At 43.8% G+C, this 13702-nt stretch overlaps 1 pseudogene; it reads left to right on the top strand.

The window, feature by feature from the left end:
- The first annotated feature begins 76 nt into the window (after positions 1-76).
- Positions 77-12124, top strand: LOC113774532 (annotated as a pseudogene).
- The last annotated feature ends 1578 nt before the right edge of the window (positions 12125-13702 follow it).

The raw sequence follows: 13702 nt of genomic DNA, 5'->3' as shown, positions 1-13702 counted from the left end.
ATATTTTTTGTATTTTAAAGAAATTAAAGAATTAGGAGCTGTAGGTTTTCAGCTAGTGAGAGAGTGCTAAGTAATAGTAGTAGTATCATTTATACTCTGATTAATTTTTAGTACGTCACTGGGTGGAAACTTTGGTAATCAGTCGACCTTTCTGCATATTTTGCATACTAGTCTTTAAAAAAAAAATTTAAGGAAGTCTAGATACCCCAAGTCAGTTATGGGCTGTTCATCTGGATTTCGAGTGTCCCATTTCTTGAATTTGCAAAACGAGGCAGTTTCGAGAAGCCCAAGCTTGAGTGTGATTCTTTCTGATGTTCAAGGGTTTAGTAATAATGGGAAAAAAAATCGCCATTGTCATTCTTTCAGAATAAGGCAGGGGCTTTTCTCTGTGAAGTTGTCGAATCCAGGAGGTGAGCCAGAATGTGGTGCCAGACTGAGTTCCGTACCCAAAGAAACTTGTATATCCTCTCCGGGGAAGGATTTCAAGGTGTCAGACAGTAATTACGTGTCGAAAGATGATAGTGCTCAAAGAAATGTAGACAGCGGAGGTGGTGGACACGGTGGAAATGGGAAATTTCCCGGTGGAGGGGGCAGTGGAGGGGGTGACAATGTGGAGAACGACAATGAAGAAGAGGAGTTTGGGCCGTTACTCAAGTTTGAGGAGGTGATTGGGGAGACTGAGGCTCGTGGAACTAGTCTTCCAGCAGATATGCTGGAGGCTGCCAAGAGCTTGGGGATCAGGAAAGTGCTTCTTCTCAGATATTTGGACCTGCAGGTTTAACCCTTGTCAAAATCAGTTGGTTTTAAAGATTAAACTTATTCTTTAATCGTTTGTGCGGTAATTTCTAGCTTATAATTTTGTAATTGCAGGGTTCGGCGTGGCCTTTGGGATTTGCCATGAAATCATGCTCACTGCTCCGAAATCGAATGTTGGCCGATCCTTCATTTCTTTTCAAAATCGGAACAGAGGTTTGTATAGCTGTTTTATTGGGATTCTTCTGCCCAGAAACTTGTCGGTAGATAAGTTTGCTCTTTGTGGCAACTCATGTGGTAGATAAGTTACACTGCTAGCTGTAAGTACAGATTCATGTGTTGTTGGTTTCCTGTATAACAAGTCATCCTTGTTCTAGTAACCTCTCTTCCAATTTTAGCATAAGTTGATGTAACATCTATGCATTAAGTCAAATTGCCGGTAAGGTAGCGCTTGAAGCTAGTTAACTCTTGAAGTTGGTTTGCTGCACACGTCACTCATAAATCATCTTGAGTCTAGTATGGCGCTCTCTTCCATGTGGAAGCTTCTAAAATCGAATCTTTCACTTTTCCTGTTTGTTTAATTTCTTTATCCTGAACGAATTTGAATGTATTTGATAAGGCACTTAGGCTTCATAGTTTCATTTTTCTGTAGATTGTTATTGATTCTTGTTGTGCAACATTTGCGGAAGTTCAAAAGAGGGGCAAAGACTTCTGGGCAGAATTTGAATTATATGCTGCTGATCTTTTGGTTGGGGTTGTTGTCAATGTGGCTTTAGTTGGAATGCTAGCACCATATGCTCGGATTGGACAATCATCTGTGTCTCAAGGACTTTTCAGTCGCTTGCAGAGAGCTTATGGTGCTCTTCCTAGCAGGTTTTTGTCCACATTATCCTCTTGAAATCATTTTCCCGTTAACTCTCTCATAATCCTGATCGAGGCAAAGCGTATTTGTTAGAGTGGCAATATATGCGCTTGTTTAGTATATCTATAAGTTGGTGTTTTAGGATAATGAAACAACTTTACCTATCACTTGATACCTGAGTTTCAGGTCATATTTTTTAAATTAGTTTAGTGCATACTGAAATGCAGTGTATTTGAGGCAGAAAGGCCTGGTTGTCAATTTACCATAAACCAGAGGATTGGTACTTAATTTTTTAAGGTAAATTTTACATATTTACATAAAGCATGGAAGCGTTTTTCTCTTATATACTCTTCTTATGTATCTGGACTCTAATCACAAAAACCTACTCATTGTTCTCAGGGTATTATGTACGGATTGGTTGGGTTTGGATGTGGCATTGTTGGTCAAGGAATTGCAAATATGATAATGAATGCCAAACGGTATGTTTCTCTGTTGAGATGGTTTCTATACATAAATACATGTTGGTTTATCAAGCTCCTTAAAACATGTCTACGAGACATCAAATTTGTCATTTGCTTGCCCGAGCTTCAATTGATATAGTTTTATTACCTCAAGCATTCTTCTTGAGCAAGTTGAAAGAAGCAACACAAGTATGTCTTTGACTCAGATCTGAGATTTGAGTTTAACCACAATCTAACTGCATTATTAATAAATCTGAATCAAATCTGGAATAAATTCAAGAAAGTACTAACTACTCTGGCAATATTACACAATTCCCTAACTACTGGGAGTGATGATCTGACATTGACAATGTGACGATGAACTTGATCCTTTGGGTCATAACTGGTGCTCTCAAGTCTGAATGACATTAGAAATTGAAACTTGATCTTCACTAAATGTACAACAAAATGTGTTAAGATTTTCAAAGCATTTGTGAATCCCATATGCCTTCTGATCAAAATGGATGCCTTGTTTTTAACTTTGTACGAAAATTGAGGAAGGCTTGTAAAATAAATGCTTGAACAAGTAAATTGAAAAGCTTTTGGGGCTTAGCTAATCTATGCTTATCAACATAGTCAAAAAAGACATGGTACCATTGTCCAGTCGTACCTTGTTGCTAAAACTTATCATTTAGGGAAAGCATACATCTTTTTGACCCAGCTAATACAGGAAAGAAATTCATTTTGGATGGGAGGGAGTGCTACAAAAGATGAAGTTAGCCCGTTCACCGGCATTTCTAGCTTTTGATATACCTGTTAAAGATGAAATTAGCTTTTGAAGAGGCAATTTGTTCCTAATTTCAGAGCTTTTTGTGTCAGGAGCGTAAAGAGATCAGAAGATGATATACCTGTTCCGCCACTACTAAAGAGTGCAGCTCTCTGGGGTATGCCTTTCCTTATTGATGGTGATCCTGCTTCTGGCTGTTGGGTTCATTAACTAATACGTGACTTCAGAGAAAATGTTAAAATAAATAAAACAAAGCAAAAAAGTTTTTGTCTGGATTACTAATTTGCTATAACCAAAAAAATGGAGTTTTAAAACGTGCTGAACTCTTCTGAGCTTGTTGTCTGTGGTGGAAATCAAAATAACTTTCTCAGCTCCTTTATAGAACTGAACTTTCTTGCATTTAAAGAACATTGCGTATATAACTGGAGCAGCAGAACAGTTTTGTAACTGCATTTTTGTTGGTAGTTCCCCCTCCCTTTTCTTCTTTTCTTATCCTTCCCTGCTGTGGCTAGTACAAATGGGTTTAAGTATGGTACATTCTAAAAATTAAGTTCCTGCAGAATCGGACACCATGACATATCATCTGTCTATGTTCATACTTTTCAAAGCTTTGATGTGTAGGAGTGGAATGGTAATGCCATATTTTGGTGGTATTGTAGACAGTGTTTTAATTGATCCAACTATAGAAATTTCCTTGTCTGCTGAATCTTAGCTACTTGCTGTTGTGTTTGGGAACCTTAGTGCTTTGCCTAATCGAGCAATAATCTATTTTAATTTTTCACTTTTACTCTTTTTGCAGGTGTTTTCCTTGCAGTTTCTTCCAACACCCGCTATCAGATTATAAATGGTTTGGAGCGCTTGGTAGAAGCATCTCCCGTCGCTAGACAGGTTCCATCAGTTGCAATGGCTTTTACGGTTGGTATAAGATTTGCCAATAATGGGAGTGTTTGGATACAAAACTTATCTCAAATAATATTTCGCTTGCATCATAAACACATTTTCCAACCCACCTTTTTATCTCACATACATCACATCACAAAAAGTGCTACAGTAATTATTCCAAATAATATTTCAAATAATACCCTATCTAAACAAATCCAATGTCTACGGTGGAATGCAGTTTGTTGACTGGGCCAGGTGGAGTGGCGTCCAATAAATTACCTTTTTTTTTTCCTTAATAAAAAAAAAGGAAGCACTTTGTGGTTTGTACCAAATTGTTCAGCTAATTTTGGAAGACCTACCTGCCATGGAGGAACCACAACCAGAATGTTAAAGAGGAACCGCCGGGAACCGGACCGAACGAACTCTTTGGTTCCAAGCCAAACATCAATTAAATACCGTAATTTGACTTGCCATATATTACCGGATAAAGGAATTCGGTTCTGGTTTCTGGAATAACCAATAATGAAGAACCAGAAGAACCAGAACCCTGGAACCGTGGTTACCTGCATGAACGACTAATGTAAAAATTAAAAAAAACAAAAAAATATATGCCCCGTTCATTAGTTTGAGACGATTAGAAATGGTTTAAAAATTTTTCAGGACTGCTTCGTGATGGACTGGATTTGAGAGTCAGATTCAAGAACTGTTACTGAGTTGGAAATATAGGGCCTAGATTTGTACAAGACCGGTTGAAAAAGATGAATACTCATAAAAAGAACTCCCCGTCTTCTGCCAAAAAAACAGATGCAACTCTTTTCGCGTATTATATCTCATGCATGTTCATATTTATTTACAAATATTCTGTTCATTCTTCCCTTCTTTCATTTTCCCCCCTTTCCTTCTGGGAACAAGACTACAATTATAGATGACGGCCAAACAAATCAAAAGCGAGAAAATAAAATATAGGACACTAAATCTCTCGAAATGAGAAAAGAATCTTGGAGAATTACCTTGTTGAATAAAACTAAAAGTTACAGAGAACAAAATAAAAGTTTCGCAAAATGTAAAAGAGGGATAAATCTGTTTTCTAAATTGTGCTGTTTGTTTGTGATAGTGACATTTAGCATTGGAGTTTAATACACCAGAACACGTTGGTAACATGATTAACCTGCGTTAGATACGCGTGATAATTGATAAGATATTCCCTTAATCTAGGTTAAATACTGCGATTAACAAATAGCGGCAATTAGTAGCCGTAATGGCAAACAAATTTTATTTCCCAACAAATCTACAAAACGATAAAAAAAATTAAAGCTAAACTGTGCGAACGCCTTTAATACTCGATTCATCACTCCTATAAAAGTAGTTTATCAAACGACAAAAGAAATACTAAATAAAAGGGAGAAGAAATAATCCGCGTTGTTGAACAACAACATGCAATACTGCATGACACCGACTTCGCGACGCATATCATAATGAAAGACCTACTTAATAATACTTAGGCTTTGCATGCAGCTTAGATCAATGTAGAAAGACATATGTATAGCCATGGAGATAAGAAACCGACGAACGAGAGACAGAGATCAATGAAAATAATGACCTTGAAGACGACGCGCTTGACATACTTGACGAACTTTCTGGTAGGATCCATTGCTCCAAAGAGATGCTGTCTTCTTGTTTTGTGCTCCAAAGAGATGCTAGTCTTCTGTCAAAGATCCACAGATAGGATATTATTCTTTGTGTTTTATTTGTGTGTGTGTGTGTCTTCTTCCGAGTAGCTTGTCCACCCAAAAGAAAGGCACCCGATTTCAGGAGATCAGTATTTATGTGTCCTCCTGAGTTCTGATTCTAAGCCAAGCCACGGAGGAAGCAAGCATTTAAAACCAGTTCAAAAACCTTAATCCTGGTTCTGCGGCCCAGCAATTTTAGTCTCTCATTCTCTATCTCTTCATTTTTTTTCTTTTTTTACCGACTGATGCGACAGCCAAAGTCTGAGTACCTTCCTTCCCCTGCACACTCTCCAGCTTTAGACATGGACCAGCCCGGTCAACCTGCTCAGCCTGATGCTGGAGCTGCTGTCCCAGGGATTCCTCTGGAGGTAGCTCCAGCTCGTGCCAGGGCAGGACCCTCTAGGGGGCCAGATATCGACTTCGGGGAAGTCGAGATCATCCCTCCTCTCCTGGACCAGGGGGATGTTAACGAACTAGTGGGGAGGTACGACATTCCCTCCCAATTCGAGGCTAGGGCTGCCCAGCCAGGGGAGTACGCTTGCCGACCTCCTCCTGAGTTTGTGGCCATATATAGAGATCAGCTCGTGGCTGGTCTCCGCCTCCCCATCCCTCAGTTCCTTTACCAAATTCTGACCTTCTGGGGAATTCGGATAACCCAGCTCGTTCCCAATGCCATTAGGTCGATCCTTGGCTTCTTTATCTTGTGCCGCATCCTTGAAATCCCTTATTCTTTAGACCTGTTCAGGTCGTTTTTTCAAATGAAAGTGAGCGGTCCAGTCCACGGTTGGTTCTACTTCGCTCGCAGGAGCGGGGGGAGCCCCCCACCCGTGAGCTGTTCTCACATGTGCCTTCTTCCATCAAAGATTGGAATGTAACAGCCCCACCTCCCCTAAGGCGAACCAAAGGGTTTGGCGGACCGCCTGCCCAGCTCTCGCCAGGTCTACGGAATCAAATCATTTAAAACCCTACAACCGCGCACCGGAATCCAAAGAAAACAAGCAATTGGAGACCATCAAGCCAAAATAAAACTTACCAAACCATACGGACACCAGAAGTGTTCATCCAGCCAAGTAAAAGTACCATCTCAACAAGTACACTTAATTTACATGGTTAATCTCTTTAATAAATACAAACACTGAAAGGTTTAAAAGTTTCACAAGCAATATAAGTCGGAATATTCACGAGGGATCAAAGTACTGCAAATGGAAATCTGGCTCCTGAGAGCCACCCGTATCCTTTCCCTTTGAACCACAGTGTTTAAATGCTTTCCTCTATATCTGGTATATGTATCTGATTGATTCAACGTGAAAGGCCATGATTTTACCCCTATATGTTTGGTGTCTCATTGAGCATAAGTTCACCCCTTTCTGTTACCTTTGTTTTCCTTACAGGGAACCACTTTTTGGGAAATGTGACTTTGAAGCATGAGTTGAGCTAGTTTAGCTATTTTGTATAGCTCCTCAATGGTTGGAAAACCTAATTGTACTTGCTCTTTCGAAAACGAAGCCTTAATTGTATTTTGTGTAGTATGAATACCTCGGATTGCACTGTATCTGAATTTGTTCAAGACTCCAATGTAAATATTTGTAGTTTCCGTTTTCTTTGGATCTTATCGCGCGTACTATGTTGGGTTTGTGTGAATCGACTCCGTAGTCCTGACGAGAGTTGGGCAGGCGGTCCGCCAAACTCTTTGGTTCGCATTAGGGGAGGTGGGGCTGTCACATGGAAGGCACAATTCTTCTATGTGTAGAACACCGGGTTTCCTCTCTTGACCTGGAGAGAGGAGACCCAAGTGTCTGACCCCATTCCTTCACCCCTGTCCGCGGCCGAGCTGGACCGCCTGGTCAGTTCACCAGCTCGGTTGAAGATGAAGGAATTCAATAACGCACAGCTCTGGTCGGCAGGACTGATCCGAGCAGAGGTGAACGACCCTGCACCCGACCTCCGACCCCTCACCCCCGAGAAGCTGACAGCTTGTAAATTCTTAATCTCATCCCCCTTTCCTTTGTGAGCTCTACTATGTTATGCGAACTAACTCTTTTTCCCGTTTGTAGTGAAAAGATTCTCCCAACTGCTGAATATAGGAGGAACGGGCAGTTCGAGCACGCCTGCTACAGTGCCCTTCTCTGCTCCTGGTAGCGCGGCTCCTCCTCCTCCACCAGTGCCTATTCCTCAGACTGCAGCTCAGTCCTCGCTAGTGGAGGAGCCTAAAAAGAAGAGGAAAAAGACGACAGCCAAGAAGGCTTGGATCGAGGCAACTTTCTCTACTATCCCGACGCCGCAACCATCCCCCACTGATGCGCCCTTGGAGCATTATGGGGTTAACTCGGCCGAGCTGCAGGCCTCATTAGAGCCGTCCCCCGCTATGTGGCGGGCAAGGAACGTGATTCCTCTGAAACCCCCCACAGGGCTGAACACACATCCGCACCCCCTGCACTTTTGCCCAAAGTGGGGGCTGTCGATGAATGATCGAGCTCAATTCCCGGAGGCAGCTCGAGAACTCATCAGGGGTTCGGTGCTCCCTCGAGACCACCACTTCATCCAGCTCGCGTCCAACTCCGAGCTGATGGAGCATTACTACTTGAGTGCAGCTCAGGTAACTTCTCAACTACTTGGTATTTCAACAAAGTTCCTTTAACTCGTAGATTTCTTACTGTGTTGGATCTGCAGCTCAACGTTGCTGGTGCCGAACTGGCGCAGCGGTATGAGAACATGGGGGAGAACCTCTCCCAGGCTGATGTCGCCAAGAATAGGCTGTCCAGTCAGCTTGAGGCGACCGAGGCGGAGCTGGAGTCCGCGAAGAAGCAGTTCGGCGAGTCCCAGGCCGCCTGCGAGCTGGAGAAGAAGAAAATCGTCGAGCTAACCGCGCAGCTGGAAGCAGAGCAGAAGAAATCCGCCTAGCTGCACGGCCAGATTGAAGCTGCTCGGGAGGAGGGTCGTCTACTGGGGGTCAGGGACTTTAAGAAGTCTGAAGATTTCATGAAGGACCTGGCCATTCTCAATGGGCCAGCCCTGCAAGTCGGATATGCCCAGGCTATGCACGATGTACAGTCTCTGAACTTGCCTGGGTTTGACCTGGGCAGATGGTCTGACTACAACCCTCAGGCAGTTCACCAAATTGATAGGCTTGTGGAGGGCTACACACATGGGCGCGACTTGGCCGCGCTAGTCGCCGATCCCACCCTGCCTGCGATCTCGCCCGAGGCCGAACAAGAACAGCAATGGGAGAATTAGGCAATGCGTAGCATAGGTATAGATAGGAATTAGGCCAGAGTTGGAACCGAGCTGGCATGCTCGTTTTGTATGGCCCCCCTTATGTACATGCCTCTTTTGAAATGTAATAGACGGTCCTTTCATTTGACACTTAGTAAAAATTCTTTAAAATTCTGAATACATTCTCGTGGGCTCAATCACCGAGTTAATAAATAGCTATTACCTAAAGCCTTCCCTGTCAGTCCGGACCAGGTTTTAACGAAAGAGCCTCAAATTCGAATTGTGCTAAGTGCGTGGAACTTCATCCCCATTGGGACGAGTTAGTCTGCAATACCCTGCTCGATCAGCTTCCCTTACCACGTAGGGACCTTCCCAGTTTGGGTCTAGCTTGCCCGCGCCCGCAACTCGGCTCACGGAATTCCTTCGCAACACCAGGTCCCCTGGTCTGAAGGAGAGGTGTCTGACCCTAACATTGTAGTACCACGCGACCTGACCCTTGTATTTTGCCATCCTTATGCATGCTTCCTCCCTACGGTGCTCGAGTAAATCTAAGTTAAGCCGCATCTCCTCCTCGTTGTCTCGGGCCACAAAATGCTGCACCCGGCTTGAGGGTACTCCGATCTCCGCCGGAATCACTGCCTCGGCCCCATATGTCAGGACGAACGGGGTTTCCTGAGTGGCCTTTCGGGGTGTAGTCCGGTAGGCCCACAATATGGTGGGTAGCTCATCAAGCCAACCAGTTCGGGCAGACTCTATTCGTGTCTTCAAGCCGTGCAGGATGGTCATATTAACGTTTTCAACCTGACCATTAGCTTGTGGGTGCCCCACGGAAGTGAAGTGCTGCCGTATACCGAGTTCGGAGCACCAGCCCTGGAGGGAGCTATCTGCGAATTATCGGCCATTATCCGAGACTAGGACCTGCGGTATGCCAAATCGGCAAACTATGTTTTTCCAAAGAAACTTTTGGATTGACCTGCTATTAATCGTGTTGAGCGGCTCGGCCTCTACCCATTTAGTGAAGTAGTCAATAGCTACTACCAGATGCTCATGACCTCCGGGAGCTCGTGGGAAAGGGCCTAGCAGGTCTATTCCCCATTGGAAGAATGGCCATGGGCTATGGAGTGGAATCATCTCCTGAGTTGGGGTGTGGTGAATTGAGGCGTGCAACTGGCAAGGTCTACATCTCGCCACCAGCTCGACTGAATCCCGAAAGATGGTGGACCAATAGTATCCAGATAGCATTCCTTTCTTGGCCAGTACCCTTAGCCCGACGTGATTGCCACAGATGCCCTCATGCAGCTCGCGCAAGATATAGTTCCCTTCCTCTGACGTTACACACCTTAGCCATGGCTGCAAGTAAGACTTCCTATAGAGTACTCCCTCTGTAAGTACGTACTTTTGCGATTTGAGAAGGACTTTGCGGGCCTCTGTCCTTCCCGGGGGGAGTTCTCCGTGGGCTAGATACTGGACAATGGGATCCATCCAAGAGTTTACCACCTGAATGACTGTGGCGTCCAACCGCTCATAGACACGACTTTTAACGACCTCCACCAATATCCCTCGATTAAGGGTGTTAAACGAGGTAGAGGCCAACTTGGATAGGGCATCAGCTCTCTTGTTTCGGCTCCGGGGGATCTGTTCCAGGATGACCTGTTTGAATTGGTCCCTCAGCTCACGCACCTTGGCGACGTACTTCCTCAAAGGCTCCTCTTTGACTGCATAGCTTCCCCCTACCTGGTTCACTATCAGCTGCGAATCGCTGTAAACTTTTATTAATTCAACCCCTAATTTCCGTGCCATCTCCATCCCCGCAATCAGTGCCTCATACTCGGATTCATTATTGGAGGCTCTAAAATCGAATCTCAGGGCGTAGGCCAGCTCCTCCCCAGTAGGGCTGATTAGGAGGAGACCTGCTCCACATCCTTCCCTGCTTGATGCACCATCTACGTACAACGTGCAGACCGGATCTGATCGTCCTGCAGCCTCTGTAGCTAGGGGTGAGCAATTACGGTAATTACCGATTCACCGATCGAAATCGATTTCAATTTGGTAATTCGAATCCGGTAATTCGGTCGGTAAATCGGGGATATCGTATTAGTTAAAATCGAATTAGGGTCGAAAATGGTTTTATAGTTTTTCATTTCGGATATACCGAATTCGAATTCATTTCGGTAAAAAGGTAATAATATACCGTTTTCAATTTCGAAATTCCCGAATTAAGTTACATAGGAAATAATTCACTATGTTCGATATTGGTCCAATTTCAGATTTTCAGACGCAGTGCCCTAATTCTAAAGCCTAAACTAGCTACTTTTCTCCAGTCCTCTTCCGCTCTTCGTCCCCTCTTCCTCTCGTTCCTCTGCACTGCCGCGGGCCGCGGCGCCGTCCCTTGTTCCTCAGTTCCTCTTCCTCTCGTTTCTCCTCTCCTCATTCTCCTCAGTCCTCTCCTCAGTCAGTCCTCTGTCCTTTCCTCTCCTCAACTACGGAAAGCTCAAAGCTCACCCCTAGACTCTTTCTCCGTTTCCCGTTCTGACTGAGGCTTCACCATTGCTGACCGAGCATCCACCATCACCAGGACCACGGTTCGCTAGTGCTGATCCAGTGAAGCCTTGGATAAGCCTATTAGGTAAATGGGTTTATGAAAAAGACTCAATAATTGGATTTTCATTTGGTGTTTTTTGTTGATTTTGGTATTTGATTCTGGATGTCATTGTTTAATTTGCTAGTTTTTTTATATGGGCTAATTTAATTTCAGTGGAACTTGTATGATGTTTGATGCTCAATTTCCTTCCTGATTGAATCTTGATAAAAGTTATGAGTTTTTGAATTGGATAAGAGTAGTTTAGGTGGTTGGATTCGAATTGAACTGGATGAATTTTTGGAGATTTGGATTTTTGGGATGATTTTGTTTTCTGGACTGATTAAAGTGGCATTTGTATATGAAGTTGGTGTTTTGACCGAATAGCTCTGTTCAGGCTTTTTGAGATGGTTGCACCTGCAAAATATCATGAACAGGGTTAGTATTTATTTGGGTATTACCAACAGTAGTAGTATAAAATACCACCTTGAAACTTTTCAAGCAGTAAAGTTTTTTAGCAAAAATTTTGTAAAATGCACAAGACATCTCGTAGAATAGTCTTAATATATTCTAGCAAACTAGTCAGATCCATAAAAGGTGCTTCCACAACAGCAAACAATTGTGTCCATCATCAATACTATATGAGCAGAATCAATACTAGCGAATTTGAAGTATTTCTTTATTTCTAATAATTGCCTTTATGATACTTCATGAATTTTGTTTGTTCTTGCAGAGTTGCTGAAGACCAGAACTGAATCAACTATAATTGACCTTTGAGAGGTCACAAATGCTGAAGTTTGCATTATGGAGAGTTGAACCACCTATAATTGTTTGTTCTTGTGGATTGTGGATTGTTTCTAGATAATTGACCTTTATGATTTCTGGATTGATTTCTGTAATTTCTGATTGTGGATTTATGATTTCTGGATTTGTGGATTTGTCATTTCTGGATGTGTATGAAGTTTGGGATGGTTAGTAATTCTGAAGTTTACTGGATTCTGTTTGGATTTGTGATTTCTTAAGTAATTCTGTTTTGAACTGGTAGGCGATAGCTATTGGGGAAAGTTTTATATGTTGTGATTTGGTAGTGCAATCATCTGGCTATTGTGCCTATGGACGTGATTACTATTTCTATTTTTTTCCATTATTTTGGTGCAGCTTTATGAATGATAATTGTGAACAGCACTTGTTTTATTGCTAGAAATTATTTTATTATACAAAGCAAAACAGGCTGCGATTGCTTCAGGAATTCGGACAATTCGGTCAATTTGTGTTTACCAAATTCAATTCGAATTCGATATTTGGTAATTCGAATACGAATTAGGTCGAAATATCCCAGCATCATTTACCAAAAATTACCGATTTCAATCTACCGAATTACCGAATTCGAATTCGATGCTCACCCCTATCTGTAGCCCCTCTGGTCTGGGCTGCCCTCCTGGCTGGTTCAGCCTTAACTGCTCCTCCAGACTGTGTGACCTCGGCAGCATCTCCGACCTGTTCGACCTCAACCGTTTCTCTGGCCTGTCCGACCTCGGCAGCTTCTCCGGTCTGCTCGGTCTCAGCTGCTTCTCCGGCCCCTTTGACCTCGGCAGCCTTTCTGGCCTGCTTGGCCTCAGCTGCGTCTCCCGTCTGTCCGACCTCCGCTACCTTGTTGGCCTGGGCAACCTTGGCAGCGTCTTCAGCCTGCAAGGCCTCGTCTACCTCTCGGGTTCGTGTGGTCTTGGTAGCGTTTTTGGCCTGTAGGGCTTCGGCCGCTTGTCTGGTGTGTGCGTTGTCGGCGGAGTCTTTGGCTTTCACGGCCATTTCTGCTTCCCTGGTTTGATCGACCTCAGTTCCGTGTGACGCAAAGGAGACGCCTTCAGCTATGAAGTCCGCCAAAGCTTGAGCTTTAATGGCCGTCCTCGGCTGGTATCCGAGATCGTAATCTGACAGCTCTACAGCCCACTTCACCATTCGTCCCGAGACGTCGGGCTTAGAAAGGATCTACTTCAGGGGTTGGTCCGTCACCACCACTATGAGGTGAGATTGAAAGTACGACCTGAGTTTTCGATCTGCATGAACTAATATCAAGACATACCGTTCCACCACCGAATACCTTGCCTCAACCCCCTGTAAGGCTCGGCTAACATAGTACACAAGTTTCTGGACGTTATCTTTATCTCGTACCAGCACCGCACTAACAGCCTCTTCCCCCACAGTTAGGTAGATGAACAAGGTCTCACCCTGCTCGGGAGAAGTTAGAGCTGGCAACTGAGCCAGGTGGGTTTTTAGTTCGTCGAACGCTTTCTGACACTCGGGGCTCCATTCAAATTGCGGAGCACTTCGCAAGGTCTTGAAGAAAGGGGAGCCCCGAATTGCCAATTTAGACAAGAACCTGTTCAGAGCCGCCATCCTCCCAGTCAGGCGCTGAACCTCCTTGATGTTTCGGGGATGAGCCATGTCTATGATGGCCTT

This window comes from Coffea eugenioides, chromosome 6 (assembly GCF_003713205.1).
Source record: "Coffea eugenioides isolate CCC68of chromosome 6, Ceug_1.0, whole genome shotgun sequence".
Lineage (NCBI taxonomy): Eukaryota > Viridiplantae > Streptophyta > Magnoliopsida > Gentianales > Rubiaceae > Coffea > Coffea eugenioides.
This window is presented reverse-complemented; position numbering and strand designations above follow the sequence as displayed.